Source organism: Sceloporus undulatus, chromosome 6 (assembly GCF_019175285.1).
Source record: "Sceloporus undulatus isolate JIND9_A2432 ecotype Alabama chromosome 6, SceUnd_v1.1, whole genome shotgun sequence".
Taxonomy (NCBI): domain Eukaryota; kingdom Metazoa; phylum Chordata; class Lepidosauria; order Squamata; family Phrynosomatidae; genus Sceloporus; species Sceloporus undulatus.
Window position 1 is genome coordinate 6657054 of NC_056527.1, and position 16691 is coordinate 6673744.

The 16691-nt window shown below is 42.2% G+C and overlaps 1 long non-coding RNA gene across 1 annotated transcript; it reads left to right on the forward strand.

Annotated features, from left to right (window-relative positions):
* Positions 1–620: 620 nt before the first annotated feature.
* LOC121933013 lies at positions 621–13213 on the forward strand. The gene is made up of 3 exons (XR_006104448.1): positions 621–744; positions 11441–11524; positions 13099–13213. It is a non-coding gene; the product is annotated as an uncharacterized LOC121933013 (long non-coding RNA).
* The last annotated feature ends 3478 nt before the right edge of the window (positions 13214–16691 follow it).

A 16691-nucleotide genomic window follows, 5' to 3' on the forward strand; every position in this document is an offset into this window, starting at 1 on the left:
AGTTGCCCAAGCGATTGGCCTGCTTGCGTGCCTGGGCCTGGCTGCACGCCAGCCTCAAAAGGGAGCTGGTCCCCTTAAGGAGGCAGAGCCTCGAGGGGGGGAGGAGGAGGAGCCACGCGCAGGAATGAGGAGGACTTCCTCCTCCTGAAGTTGGGGCTGACAGCCCGCCCCTTCTCCAGGCCAGAGCCTGTGGAGGGCTGGCGGGGGCGGAGCTGTTCCAGTCCAGTCTGCCCCATTGGCCAGCCAGACTCAGGAGGAGGAGCTCCTCCTCTGTTGGGCCGGCTGCAGCCAGAAAGAGACACTTTGCCCTTTTTTGCGCGGAGGGGGAGGAGAGATGGGGGAGGAGGAGGTGATGTGGCCAGTTACGTATTAATGTGTTTTTTATTTTTAAAGTCTATTTTTAAAATCTATTTTTAAAGTCTGTTTTTTAAAAAAAAAAAATCTAGCGTCCTCCAAGGCTCTTTGGGCTTCGGCAGACGCTGTCTCTCAGGCCCCAGGGAGGCCTTGGACAAGTTTTTAAAATGTAGGACCTTTTTTTTTAATTTCCTGGCCAGGAATTTTTTTTTAAAGTCCTCATTTTAAAACTTGTCCTACTTTTTCCTGGTTGGGGTTCTTAAGGATGGCAACCCTACCCGGGAGGGGAGCAGAAGCCAATACGTGCTAAACTTGTGGCATGGAAGGCCACATCCGGAAGGACTGTCAGTAATGGAGTGCTCGTGGGCAGACGCTTGGGAAGCAGCTCAGGTGAGTAGGCCGGAGAAGATGAAAACTATCAGGGGGATGCGAGGCAGTTTGGGCTCTGGTAGACTCCGGATGCAACCAAATCCTCGTACAAGAAGCCCCAAGGGGCCGGGTGGCTCCAAGGATAAGAGTGCGGTGCATCCATGGAATTTAAGGACTACGATGCCATGTGGCCACAGTGAAGGTAAATGGGAAGACAGAGAGGATGAAGGTGGGAGTGGTACCCACGTTGAGGAGGGGCCTTGTTAGGATGTCCCTGGTGAGGCAGGTTTACAGGACACGGAAGTCCTAGCCTGGAAGCTATGGCCTCCCAGGAGGTGGACTTGGCGGGGGTCCAGCGGGCTCAGGCGTTGCTTGACAACAGGATGATTTGTCCTTAAGAGAGTCCTTACGGCAGCTCAAGGGAGGGTACAGATGTGAGACCTCGGTTTGAGATGAAGGGGATTTTTGTACCGAATACCTCTGCTGATGGTGCCAGTGTCCCCAGAGGAGCAGATGGTGGTGCTGGCGTCCCTGGAGGAGCAGCTGGTGGTGTCGAAGGTGCTGAGAAGGGAGATGATGAGGTTTGCCATGAGATCCCATTGGCTGGCACTTGGGTGTGGAAAGACCATACAGAGGGTATCCAGTGGATTTTTGGCCAGGAGTTTATGTAGAAGTAAGGCTTTTGCAACTCTTGCCCTCAGTGTCAGTGTGTCAGGGGAAAGGAGCAGCAGGTGGAAAGCTAATCCTTTACCCATTGTGGAGGAGCCTTTTTCGAGGATCTCTATGGACGTTGTGGGGCCCTTGAGCGCTCGGCAGGTGGACATAGGTATTTATTGGTGGTAGTGATTTTGCCACTAGGTATGGAGGCTGTTGTGCCACTAGGTATCCGGAGGCTCCTCGGATTGCTCAAGAGTTGGTACAGTTGTTTTTCGAGGGTGGATTTCCCAGGAAAATTTGGACAGACCAAGCCCAACTTTATGAGTCAGATCTTGAAGAAAATGTGGGAGATTCTAAAAGCAAAGCCTTTAAGACCTCTGTTTACCAACCACAAGCTAATGGCTTGATGGAGAGATTTAATAGAACATTGAAGGGAATGCTAAAGAAGTTTATAGATGACATCCCAAACATTGGCACCTGTTAATTTGAACTTTATTATTTGCATTTAGAGAAGTCCTCAGTCATCATTAGGATTCTCCCCCTTCAAGCTGGTTTATGGGCGTAAGCCTGGGGAATTTTGGATATTGTAACGGAAGGGTGGGAGGAAAAGGTTCCTGCATCTGTTATGAATTACAATTTTCTCCAAATGTGATCCTCTTAAGACATAGGGCAGGTGGCTAAAACTAATTTAGCACGGGCCCAGGACAACCCGAAACGCCAGTTTGATGGGCGAGTAAAACAGCGGGAGTCGGAGGTCGGACAGAGGTCTTGGTGCTCCTACCCTCACAAAAGGTGAAAAGGTGCTGGCCGGAGCACAAGCCCGGCCCACAGCAGGGCTATCAAGGACCTCTGCCCACCTGATGGCTGACGGAAGGCAACGGAGGGGTTGGGCTCCAAGAGAAACAGGCTGCTGAGGTACAAGAACTCTTTGGAGAGTCGCCATCTGGCTATTAGTATCATGTCTTTCACTGTTGCGCCAGCTCATGCAAGCAAGCAAAGAACATACTATTCCAGTTGGCAGAGACAGTCCTGGTTAATCCTCTGTCATCAGGCAGTAGGTCTGGTTAGGTATACTGGATGATGATGATGATGATGATGATGAATACAGTTTAGATGAGTACAGATAATTTCACTCTTTATTTGCCAGCACATACTACTTGTAATTGCAACTTTCTTTTATTTTACTGCTGTAATAAGATAATCTAAAATTACACATAATATTCTCTCAGTCTCTCTGTTCCACTTTCAGAGCAGACCTACTTGCTTTCTGACTAACTTCATCCAAACCTAATTCCATTTGTCACTCTTGCCATGTCATTCTAGTAACACCTACTCGTCTCTCCACTAATCACCATTCATGTACAACACTACTTACTGCCCAACGTTTCTGCTCTGCCAGTCTTCATACACTCCCCTAATTATATTTATATAATATCAGAATACCAATAAAAATATGTGAAAAGAAGTTGAGAAACACACATAACAGTGTATCTTGACCCTTGGTATAAGCCCATGATAGCCTTAACAATCCACTTGGCCACCAATAAACCACTTTTACTGTCATAGATGTCAATAGGACTAGATGAACATACGTATGTACAAATGGCCTGATTAAACTATTCCTTAATCTTTGGTTGCTTGTCTGCGTGAATGAGTGGAACGTGGAAGCGCTCCCCCATTGCAGCCAATGGGGTTTGAGCTTACGCGTTTTTCCCCATACATGGAGGATCTGGACGGATCTCTGCATATGGAGAGGGCGAACTGTATTCTTCAGCCAATGTGAGCACTCAGTTCTAGATTTCCATCTGGCTGAGCATTGTTTCACATCAGAGTACTTTAAAAGATAGAAACAGCATCCCTGAATGATTTATTTTTCTTTCTTTAGAAATTATATCCTGCCTATCTAATGGCTATGCATTATTCAGAATGGTTCATGATTATTCAAGAATCCTGATCTGATGTGCTTATTAGAATGTCAACCTGTGACTAGAGAGACTTAGGTTCAAATCCTCACTTGTTGATGAAGGCCTTGTACCGTTACTATGTCTCGCCTAACCTACCTGATAGGGTTGTTGTAAGTGTGGATGGCGTCACCATGTACCCCACTGCTAGCTTCTTAAAGCAGGAGTTCAAACCATTTTTGTGCCACAGACTCCTCTAGCAAGCAGGCAAAGCCTATGGACTATATTGCACTGTGAAATGTGAGGGAAAAGAAATTAAAACCTAACCAATGTTAAAGTGAAGTTAGGAGTTACAAAATGTAAACTATCTGTCACTTTTAAAAACCAAATTCAAATCAATGAAACAATATACAGTGAAAAGATCAAAGTTTGTGGGAGACCTACAATCAGTCGCTAGGAATGCCAGGGTCTTTTTGGAGGCAAGTAATAAGATGACCTCATCTCAAGTGGCGCAAAGGTCCTCCAGAAAGTAAAAGACTGTAGTAAACGACTTGATTGGGAAGATGAAGTCGGCTGGTTTCTGTCAATAAACAGTTTGCCAATATTGGCAGCAAACATGTTTGTACAAGTCTTCACCAGTGGCTGAAATATTTGCACAACTTTCTTGCCTTCAAAACAAATCAAAAGCTTAATATTATCTATTCACTAAAAAAACACCCCATCAACTAGAAACATACTGGTCAGTAACATAATGTTGCTTTCCAGAAATGAATCAATAAAGGAACCCACAGCTGTTCATTTTCCTGCTTTGCCACAGTCTGATCTTTACCATTAAATACACATGTAAATAGCCAGAGGCAGATCCCTGGCAGCTAATGTACATGTGCTCTTCATGGTCCTGGCTCTGACACAACTTCTATTTTTCCATTTAATTTTTTTTCCTTTACTTCAATACAGAGATGAAAATACAGAAAACCAAATCAACAAATTCATTCATTCATTACAGAATTCGTATTGTACTATACTTCCTTATTGTATTATATATTAACTATATTACTTTTGTAATATTACTAAGTTTCTTAAGTCTTCCTTCGCATACTTTTTTTTATAATATCTAAATTGAAATTATACAAAATCTATCTTTCATGTTTTGTCATCTTATCTTTTTTTTCCTATAATTTTGACACTTCTTCTCATTTATCTACAAATTGTTGAGTAGTTCTTTTACTTGGGAACATTGACAATTATCAATATGGCTAGACCATTCGGTTTCTATAGTCCACTCGTCTATTGATGGTACTTTATTTGATTTCCAATGTTTTGCATAAATCATACGGGTGGCAATTACCATATAGGTAATATACTTATTTCATCCTGTACAAGATTTCTGTATTATATCTGGTCTCAGTGGGATATTTAACACTTCTTTAATTTTGGTTTATGAATTTCTTCCCAGATCTTTGGCTTTTTTACATTGCACCACATTTGATAATAGCGTTCCCGTTCTATCGTCCCATTTCCAGCAGTTACTTTTCCGTTTTTTGTTATTTTTTCTCGTTTTATTGGGGTTATGTACCATCTGTAAAAAACTTGTAGTAATTTTCTTTTAAATTACTACATTTCGTGAACGTTTAAGTTTTTTTCTTCCATGTGAGACGTATTTCATTTCATGTTTTGTGCCCACTTGAGCATGTTACTTTAATTGTTTCTTCATGTAGTTCAAATCTAGCAAATATTTGTAGTCTTCTTATTAATCGCTCCTCTCTCTCCAGTTGTTATTTTATCAAGTCCGTCGTTTCTTTTTCTATTCCACACACCTCCCTATCTTTTTTAACGTCTTCTCTTAATTGCCAATATGGGCCAATTTATTCCCGACTTCCTGCCTGATTTCTTCCTTGTTTTAAGGTATCATTCCCTGCTTAAAATATGATCTTAACCATTTTCTTGTTTCCACTTTTTCTTTCTTATGAAATGCCTGTTGTGTAGAGGTCCACCCTGGAGCCTTATTATAAAGATATTATTGTATTTATTCCATATTAGTAATAATGCTTTCCTTATGATATGTTGGTTGAATTTTTATTGACTTGGCTTTATCATAACATAATTGGGTGCCAGACTAACTCCATCTTTCGGCCTTCTAATTCTAACATTCTTTGTTTTTCTAATGACTCCAATCTTGTATCCACAACATAGAACAGGTCTTCCATTACTTTATACTGTATTCTTCGTTTTTTTCCTTGCCATAGGAAATTGTAGAGGTCTTTTTCCAGCTTTTAAACTGATATTTCCTAATTTTTGTGGGTAACGCCTGGAACAGAATAAATCATTGTTGTTTATTCCACCTTTCTAATCTTTTTTGATGTTATCCAATGATTATATAGTTGTTCTTATACAAATCTGCATTTTTTTTGTCATTTACTCTGAAATATTTGATTTATCTGTTATTGAAAATCTGTTTTAGTTTTGAGCTCTGCTTCTTCACTTCTTAGAGAGGTTTTGGTTGTTACACCACTTTTGTTTTTGTTGACTTTGAACTTGCTAGTTTCCCTGATTTCCCGTAGTTCCTCTAATCTTTGTATACTCTTTCTTGGATTCTCTAAGAAAACCACCAGGTCATCTGCAAAGGCACAGATTTATATTTATGTTTACGTTTTCTATCCTTGTATTTTATCATCATTTTGTATTTGGCTATTTAATTTTCCATAACCATTATGAAAAGTAATGTGATAAAGGACATCCCTGATGAGTTCCTTTATTGATCTTAATTAATCTAGTTTTTTTCTCCCTATATATTATGTGTGTAGGCTCTGACACAACTTAAACCAACGAATTCAGAATATAAAACTATAACATAAACATAACATAAACATAAACAATTTATAAACATATAAAATTTACGTGCTTTATAAATAAGGTTAATAATAATCATAATAATAATAAATGGAACTTTTCGCAAGTAACACCATGAATACAAAAGGTCTCATGTGGACTGTGTGATCCTATGTGCTCTAATAAACTACAGCCATTTTTGAAGTAGTGATGGGTGTAAATGATATTTTGAGGTTTGACTGATTAATTGATTTATTCTACTTTTTCCCCCTCCTAGGGACTCAAAGTTAACTTAAACAGATTCAAAAGCACATAGTAAAAATAAAGAAAATACAAAACTTCAGAAGAGATTAAACGATCAAAAAGATTAAAACCAGTTAAAACATGACCATTAAACACACCACAACATACCAGCATAAGATGAAAAACCGATTCAGTGGATTTCTTAGATGGGTTAACACTGGATTAGACATTGTCTTGCTGTGCCCTCTCAAACTCTTAGTGCTTTCTGACCCGCCATTTGGGACGTCAGAGGACGTCCCATTTTAAAAAGGGCGTCTCTTATAGACGCCCCTGGGCCTAGTACGGGACTCCGTCCGTCCGTACAAGATGGTGCCGGCCCTTCTACATGGCCGGCGCCATCTTTGCGTATCGGACGCTGAGCGTCCGTACGCGTCGCGTCACTTGTGACGTAGCGAGTGCGCCCCTGGCGCCTTGCTATGTCGCAAACGCAACGGAAAAAGAAGCTCCATTTTGGAGCTTCTTTTTCGGTCCGCGTGGGAGTCGGGCCATGTGAAGGCTCCGGCTCCCCCGCGGACCTGGCGGCGGCGGCAGAGCGCCGCAAAGCGGAGGTATGTACCCCGCCTTAATTAAATTTGACAGTTTGGCCATAAAAGCCTTTATACCATATCCTAGATATTCATTCTATCTTTGCTGGAGGTATTGTTTTCTCCCTCTCAGTTGTTAGAAATGAACATTTGTGCATCTTTTAATAAGTCAACAATTAATTATACATCTTGTGATTCCACTTTCCCTTTCATATAACAAATCATGGTAATTAACAGATGCAGTGAAAAACATAACCCTGTCATATTTTCCATTACTGTACTTCCAAACCTGAAAACCCAAATTCTCTATCTGCGTTTGGTGCTCCACATCTCCAGCATTTATCTGTAACACTTGGGTGGATCTTAGTCAACTCTGTGGTGTCAGATGCTATGTACTCTATAATTTGCAAGAGCTTTATTTTCACTTTAGCACAATGTAATTAAAGGTATATATTTCCAAATGTATTCCAACTGTCTGAAGATATATCTTTCTGAAAGTCAGTTCCCCAATTAGTCTAATAGTCTGTTTCTGCACATTACCCAGTGTTCCTATGTGGTCATTTCTAAAATGTAACTGCTCAACTTCCATACCAGCTCTCAAAAGTTTTTCTGTACAATAGAAAAGCTGTATGTCTCACTTGCAAATACCAAGGAAATATTTTCTCATCCATCTTTAAGAAGAATGCTGTCTGGTAGGCTTAGATGTAGATCTGTCTGAAAGATTGTGATATCAGATCAGTTCTGGTAGCCAGAACAAATCCCTGTTCTCTAACTGTTCTCCCAAATACTCTGTTCAGCTTCAAGAAAGCTGGGGCAAAAGTAACAAAACAAATTTTGGGAGGAATATAAGGTACTGCACTTAGGCAGAAAAAATGAAATGCACAGTTATAGGATGGGGAACACCTGGCTTGACAACAGGACATGTGAAAGGGATCATGGAGTCCTAGTGGACCACAAGTTATGTAAGGTACTGCACTTAGGGCGGAAAAATGAAATACACAAATATAGGATGGGGGACACCTGACTGAACAACAGTTATATGTGTGATAGGAATCTAGGAGTCCAAGTAGACCACAAGTTGAACATGAGTCAACAGTGCGATGTGGCAGCTAAAAAGGCCAATACAATTTTAGGCTGCATCAATAGAAGTATAGTGTCTAGATCAAGGGAAGTAATAGTGCCACTGTATTCTGCTCTGGTCAGGCCCCACCTGGAATGCTGTGTCCAGTTCTGGGCACCACAATTCAAAAGGGACATTGACAAATTGGAGCATGTCCAAAGGAGGGCCACCACAACGGTGAAAGATCTGGAAATCATGCCTGGGTGTTACAGTCCAAAAAGCAACTTTTATAAATTCTACCCTTGATCATAGCCAAAATGCCAAGTCTCTTGCGTGTTTTAATTGTATTGAATTTGAATATTTTTATATGCACCCTTCATATGCTATTTATTTAATGTAGTATTTTTATATTGTACTTTTATGTATATTATATGCAAATCGCCTATGGTCTAAGCATTAGTGTGTGTGTTGTGTGCCTGCAAGTCATTTCCAACATATGGTGACCCTAAGGTGAACCTATTGTTGGGTTTTCTTGGCGAGATCTGGCAAGTTCAGAGGAGGTTTGTCATTGCTGTCCCCTGAGTCTGAGAGTGCATGACTTACCCAAGATCACCCAGTGGGTTTCATGGCTGAGCCAGAAATCGAACCCTGATCTCCAGAGTCCAACACTCAAATGGCTACGCCACACTGGCTCAAGCATTAATAAATTCTACATTATAAATTCTAGCTATCACAGCTTATCCGCTTCTTTTGTACAATGGAAATATTCACTTTGTAGGCCAACAAACAATGTCCTAGATCCCCCCCCATCTATGCATATAATTGAACAAAAGTGAAATATTGTTTCTCTTGCTATTGCCCAGAGGCATCTCTCTGCACTGTTTTGTCAAGGTTTCCCACTTCTTGGTGCTTCCTGGCCTTTAGCACATTTGACTCTCACCCTAGAGGTGAGAAATGCCTTTTGGGCAGCTTTTGTCTCTTGTCTTCATAGATCTTGCATTGGCAATCAGCGCAGCTGTCATCCTTCCAAAGATGAAATGGAGTTCAAAAGCAAGCTGTTTACAGTTCATTTCAAAACAGTTCCTTTGCTTTTTTTTTTTAATGTACCTTCAACAGGCAGAAAATTGTACCTAGGACACAAAGGCTGCTGCCACACTGAAGAAATAAAGCAGTAAAGCAGTTTCAACACTAAATATCTCCCAAAACTACAAATCTCAGAATTCCATAGAATTAAGAAAGCCATAGCAGTTAAACTGGTCACAAACTACAGACACCCCTCTGTTTTTGCAAGGGATCCATTCCAGACCACCCTCCTCCGTGTGCGTGAAAATGAAAAATCACCAAGTTTCAAACACCATTGGCTTGAATGGCGGTGTGCGCTCCAATTTGTCCCCCTCCATTTGCCACCCACCAACAGTCAAGGGATGCGGATTTCAAGTCCGCAAAAACGGAGGGGTGACTGTACTTTATTTTTGCAGTATAGCTGCAGTCAGCAAACTATTCTTCTGTAACTAATTATTAAGCCCAGCTTCAGCATTCAGCAGAATTAAGGGGGTTAAGAGTTTCTCCTGGACCCCTTTCCCACTGCCTAGGTTTAGCACTTTAACTGCTGTCAACAGCCTATAGATTCTTAGGATTTGTCATTTCGGGAGGCACTAGGGCTCTGTGATGGTGAAGTCTACACACCTAAACTCCAAATCCCAGGATTCCATAGGTTAATGCCAAGTCAATTAAAGTGGAATCATAGCACTATAGTTTTGTATCACCTTTACCAGAATCTTTGAGCTTCTTGTTTGCAAATATTCATTAACAGACAGCTGTACAGTCTCACCCTTAGATATGAACCTTTATATGCCATGTGTATCAAACACACAGGCATCTCTATTAGTGCAGGTATTATTGGAGAATAATATTCTGCAACAGACATTTGCCTAGTTAAATAATATCCTATTTAATAATGAGAGCAGATACCCGCTCTCCTTTATAGGCATTTTAAAGAGTACTTATCATCCAGGAATAAGAGCAACAGTGGCATAAACAACACTGTTTGAGCTTTGGAGACTGTGTCTTGGGAGCTAGCGTTCACCATCTTCTGCCTGTCCAATCAAAGATGGATTTCACTAATGCCCATTAATGCCAACAATAATCTTTCCCTCGATTGGTAATTGAGACTTATAGGAGGCCACTTAAGGGAGCAACTGCTTAAGTATATCACTAGCCATAGTTTCTGGCTGCATCAGATTGCATGAGCCACCAGATGACTGGATCAGCCAGATTGTGGCTGCTTGCATCAGCCTGATTAATGCAACCATACCAATGCAGTCCACCATTTTGGTTGTTTTGTTATACTGTGGTCATTTATTTAATATTTCTCTGTTGGATTATTTCCTCCCTATATCCTTTGTTTTATTTTAGGTGGTTTCATGTCCAGGATTAGACAGTAACCTCATGTTTTGTGTAATCATTTTGCTTCTTACTTTTTACACAGGCATGTTTATTGCCTTCATAGCCAGGTTTCAGGGACTTAGATTTTGCAAAATATATAAACAAGTTAGTGCTCAGTCAGTAACAGTAGATGTATTACAGTCAGCCCTCCATATCCATGGATTTTTTTTATCTACAGATTCAAGCATCCATGGCTTGAAAATATGTTTAAAATACATACATTCAAAAACACCCCACTCCCTGATTTTGTATTTTTATATTGTACAAGGGATACCATTTTACGATGCCATTGTATTTCATGGAAATTGAGCATCCACAGATTTTGGTGTCCATGGGAGGGGGGGGGTCCTGTAAGCAAACTTCAGTGGATGCTGAGAGCCCATTGTAGTCAATGGGACTCAAGTTGATCACAATTAAGTCCCACTGATTTTAGTGGGACTTCTCCCAGTCCGACAAACCTGACATCAACCTGCTTCACATTGTCCCCTTCAATCATCAGTGGTGATTATATAATTAGGATTTTATGGAAAGGTCACTCTGAGGCGACATTTTGCCATAGGATTTCCAGAGCTGTTTTTTGAATGGAATATATAGCCAGCTTTCCTTGCAGGAAAGGAGCAAAAAGGAAAGTATTATACTGAAATGCCGACTCTTCTATGACATTTTGTTGTTTAAAAAAACACAGAAAAATAACCAGTTGCATAAACTCACCCTTCAAACATGTGGCAGTGAAAGTTTTGTGTACTTAAGCTGGTGCATTCATTTTGCAGCTCGTCTGTTATTTATTGGCACTAAATAATGTGATATTCTGAACATGATAACACAATCCTCTTGGGCAAGCTTTTATTTTGCCATTTTAAAACCCCTAATTAAAGCTCTATAAAGTTCAAACTAATCTGGATGAATTACTAATCAACCTTCTTGGACGGGTGTAGCGGGAAAACAAATACTAAACCATCAGGATGGAGATTAACAGTGTATTATTTGTCCCTTTGCAGGGTTTAACTTTCACCCCAGTGAGCAACACTAAAGAACTTGGAAGGATGGAATGGAGATCCCCCTTCCCTCTACAGATTGCTCTGGTATTTCATGAACTGTGCTATTCTCCTTGTTTTGGATCTTGCGTGCAGAGCTGGAAAGAAAGTGTAGAATGGAGTCAAAGAACAATTTTAATACAAGAGCTCCGGGGCCCATGAAAATGCAACTAGTGTGGCAGCTTGGGATGGGAAACAGGTTTTGAAATGGAGAGGATTTGGAAAGGCAATTGGTGACATAGAATTTAATGTAGATATCAGCTGTACAAAAGGAAAGGCAATATTTCATTGGAGTGCTATCCCTATCCTTCCCCATCCTAGTCTAATTGCATGGCGGCACCTGGAAGTGATGTCATCAGCAAGCTTGTGCCCTGCGGTGCCTGGAAGTGATGTCCTCAGCGTGGTGAATACAGATCTCTAGGCTGGGAATTGTGGAGCTGTGATGACTATGAGCAGAAGAATGAACAATTCTTTTTTTAAATTAAATAATCTTATCACCTGGCCCATAGCTGCTCTGGTGGGGGTGGGGTCAGGGTATAAATCCATGGTGGAAGGAAGCGCAGACACCAGAATGATGCTCAACTTTCTTTATTAACTGACCTACAACTGCTCCGCACCTCGAGAGAGGCTGGTTACCTCACCGCCTTCCCATATTCTCTTCCAGAGTTAGGGTCTGGGGTCGACCCTTTCGTCTGCGCTGGCTATTCTATCCCCCGAGCGCCAGTCGGACGGCCCAACCCCCTTCCCCTAATGTCCCAAAACAACTGTGGTCCTGGGCCAAATATTTCCCGAGCTTGATAGGGCCCTTCGTCCTCCAACGCTGAGGAGTGCACATGGCCTGCGAAGAAGCTCTCCGTGGGAGAGTCCCGACCATGCCCGCTCACACTACCTTCCTGTCTTCCTCTCAGGTGACGGTGTCCTAGTTCGGCGGTCCACACTTCTTGCACCCAGCCCAAGATCTCCTCCTCATAGCTGGTCTCATGTTCCCACTGCAGTGTCTTCCAGTACTCCTCCTCCCCTGGCTCCTCCTCTCCCCCTTTTCTACCCCACAGACCCAACTCCCCCCGGGCCCTGCCCCAGTCACAGATGTTCCTCCTGAATCCATCTCCTTCCCTTTCCTTGTAACTTCTCCAGGGCCCCCTCAACTTCCATCTTCCTATGCGGGACCCCAACCTGACTCCTCCCCATCCTCCACCCTTTGACAAATCTTTATTAATGTTTATTAATTATTGCTAATTTATTAAAGATTAATTTGTTAATCTTTATTAAATATTATTATTATTAATTAATTAATATTTAATTAAAACCTATCTGTGCCCCTAAGAAGTTTAGCCTATTTTAATTTTGGCCCCTACCTACGGCCAGGTTGTGCAGGCCTGCCCTTAGCTAACATGGCCACTGGATGTGCTGCTGGCTACAGGTAATGAATGGATAATCCAAAAAAGTAACTTTTTCAAGCTTTTCTTGGTGAACAAAGTGAAAAGAATGCAAGAACCTTGCTGGATCAGTCTTTAAAGTTATATCTGCTCTACCATTCTGTACTTCCCAATATTGGGCAGCTTATTATTATTGGCCATTATTAGATGGAAAGGTTCCAAATCCTGTCTTTTTTATATATGCAGGACTGCAACTCTCACCATAATTGATGATCCTCACTTACTACAACTAGCAGCTGACCATCACTGGCTGAGAAGATAGTCAATGTAGTCCCACATATCTCAAGGGTCTTTAAGAAACACTGAAACAGCTGTTGGTGTTTGCATCAACCATATATGCCATTTCAGTCTTAACTGGGCTCACTTAATGAGTTCTTTCATTCTGTATCAGTTAATATGTTTGTTAATTGCACACATTTTGTAATAAGCCTATAATTTTCATTAAAGTTTGAGCCTTGCATCAACACTAGCATGTCCTTGGTCTTAGCGTAAAACGCAGCTTCCCTGTGCTGTGTAGATCCTAGGTTTATATGTGCGTATGTCAACAGGTTGCACATCTGCATTGTTTTTTGGGGTGCACGAGTGTGAGAATACACTTGGGGTGTGTTCTTTACTATTTTATCCTCACACAGGGAACAAATAATTACAATATTTTCCTCCCTGCTGCAGGACAAAGCAAATAGTCCTTCCTCTTCAGTATTTTCAGAATATTCAAATATTCTGAAATGCTGCAGAATAATTATTCTGTCATACTTCAGGATATCCAAATACGAGGAGAAAACTGTGAACTTTTTGCTACTGTATTTTTCTATCTGATGGAGCTTCCCAGCTAACTAATACACTTTCCATTCTTAGAACACATCCCCCATATTCAGGGGAGGTATGTTCCCAGATGTACCATGAAACATAAAACCATGGTTCATTGGAATGAATGACCTTTGGTAGAGGTTGACCATAGAGTCATGCAGGAGGATCTAGAGCTTTCTTGAGGGAACCCTTCTAGGCATTTCTAGGTCCACCAGCATGACTCTGTCATCAACATTCAATGGAAATGTAAAATAGAATTGCATTGTAAGACGTAGAAATGCCTAGTGAGACTTTTTTTTTCCAGATGTGGATAAGTGAAACTGCAGGTACTGGTCCTATGGATATAGGAGGGGGGATCATACTGTAATAGCATTTACTGTGAAAAGACTAGTTCTTCTTTCCAAGTATTATGTGTGTGTGTGAACGTTTTGCCTCCTCTTCTGCCCAGCTTACCTGAAGAGGTACAATGTGACCTCAGCCTTCCCATATTTTCAGCAGAGGGCATCTTCTTTTATGAACACATAAATGCTCTTTTAACAGCGATGCACTTGATTATTGACTCATTTGGTAATAGCAGTGATGCAACCAAACCTGTTTCTCCACATTCAAAGCCCTTGTGCTAATGTCCTAAGGCCAAGAGGAATGCTTTTTAATTTCTGTCATTAACTTCTACATGATGTCCAGATGTATTTTGCCTGTGTACTCTGAAGTCTGAACACATTCAAGTGCTTTGAAAGGAATATATAGAGAAACCTGGCTGGGCACATTTTGCAAATAGGCACTTAATTGTCTCTTCCCCACCCACCCTGCTCTTTCAGAAGGACTGAAGTCTCTAGAAGCAAACAAATAAGAGATCTGATGACTACTAGTAAAGGAAAATGTTTGCTGTATATTCTCATGTGTAAGTCTAGAAATTTTAGTTTAAAAATTGACTCAAAAACTCTTTGTGTTGACTTATCCATGGGTCATTGTAAGTACAGTTGGGTCTTGGCCAACCGCGGGGCTTGCTATCCATGGATTTAAGCATCCATGGATGTTCCCAATGGTGATGCATGCAAGTGGCCACACATACTGTCCCATCATTAAAACTGATGGAACTTGAAGCCCTGTGGTTTTTGGCATCCACATGGGGTTCCAAAATGGAACCCTTTTGGATATAAAGGACCAACTTTATTGTACTTTAACTCCTTTTTAAAAAAGAACCATTCCCTGGGGAAAGGCAAGAGTAAAATCTGCTCTGGAAGCACTAACCCCTCTCTATTCTCTCATCCATCCAGCCTTTGGGATGAGCACAAACAATTATGCCTACTGGAATTTTGTAAGTTCTTTGGCATTGTTTTCCTTTGCTTCATCTTTTAGATCCTTTGTTACATGCCCCTTAATTTTACCCTTGACTTATCCACGGGTCATATCAAAATCCATAATTTTGGCCCCCAAACCTGCCCTCAACTTACACATGAGGTCGACTCATAGTTGAGTATATGCAGTAACTTGTGGACTCAAAAGGAATGCAAGCTACAATCAAAAACCGAGTAAAGCATCCTTGAATATGTTGATTTATATGAGATGAAGCAGCTCAGTTATGTGCTAGATCAGTGTTTCCCAGACTGTGGTACACTAGATGTCTTGGTCTTCAGCTCCCAGAATCCCTGATCGCCAAGTAAACTAGGGCTTTGGGGAGTTGGAATCCAAAACACATGGTTTAGTCATGGGATTTTAGAGGCTCACTTTTGGGCTTGTCTACATTACCTGTATACCTCAAATCCCTGCAGGTTAGCTGCATGCAGTTACATTATGCAGGCCCAAACTCCCCAATTGCCCTGCATTAAAATCAATGGGGGCTTGATGTTCCACCATGGAATAATGAGACCAGACACACAGGTTGGGTTGATAATGGGCCACTTTTATTGACCTAATTAAATATTTACAAATCCTGGAAGATCACAAAGGGGGGAGGGGATCAGCTGGGGCCAGGTGTCATTACCTGACAACCTCCCCAGCCTTCCCTCGGGCGAAAACACCTGCCCCCTGTAGAGCAGTCCATTTGTCTGGACTACTCTCCAGGCCGGACCTCTGGTGGAAGGCAGACCCAGGCACCCCCACCCAAGCTGTGTAACTTTAGGAGTGGGGGCGAAAATCCCAGGTCTACCTCCAGGATCGAGTCCTTCCCCATCTCCGGGCCATGGTAACCCTAGTAAGGTGGTTCCAGAGCTCTACCTAAACCACAAGGGGGTGCCACGGTGTACACCAAACTCTCACATTCTCCCCACTTCCTGCCACAGAAAGGGACAGGTGTCTGCCTAGTCCCTTTCCCCCACCAGGCCTGCCAATATGGCACCCAGTCCCTTTTGCAAGTCCTCCAGGAATAAGAGATTTCCTTCCTCTGAGAGGTGCACGCCGTCCTCCTTGTAGAGCTCTTTCTGGTGAAACAAGATTCCCCGATGTATAATAAGGTAGCCCAATCCTTCGTCCATGGTCTTGCGCATTGCCCAGTTCACCTTTCTCCGTGCTAGATCGATGGCACGTGGATCACCTTCATCCCTCCAGCACTGGCGGGGCAGTATTGCAAACCACACCAGTGTTACGTTAGGCCAGGCAGCTTGTATGACTTTAAAGTCCTGCAGAGCCTGTATCGAGAGGGCCTTGCCTTTCATCAGGCCAAGGTCATTCCCCCCCAAGTGGATGACAAGCACATCAGGCGGTGGTCCTGCGCGCTCCTCGAACAGCTGAGGCAGCGACCATTCCACTTCAGTTCCCTTCTACCAAGCCATTCCACTGTGGCCATTCCACTCAGGCCCCGTTGGGCCCCTATCGAGCTGTTTCTGGCTTGCCGTGCCACCCAATACACCATGCTGTGCCCGCAGATGAGGACTCTCAATCTTCCTGCTCTGCAACTGAAACCTATATAAGACTGGTTAGTGGTTTAGAGACCTCACATACCTTTTGTAAGCAGTGGACCCCCAGCGGCCAAT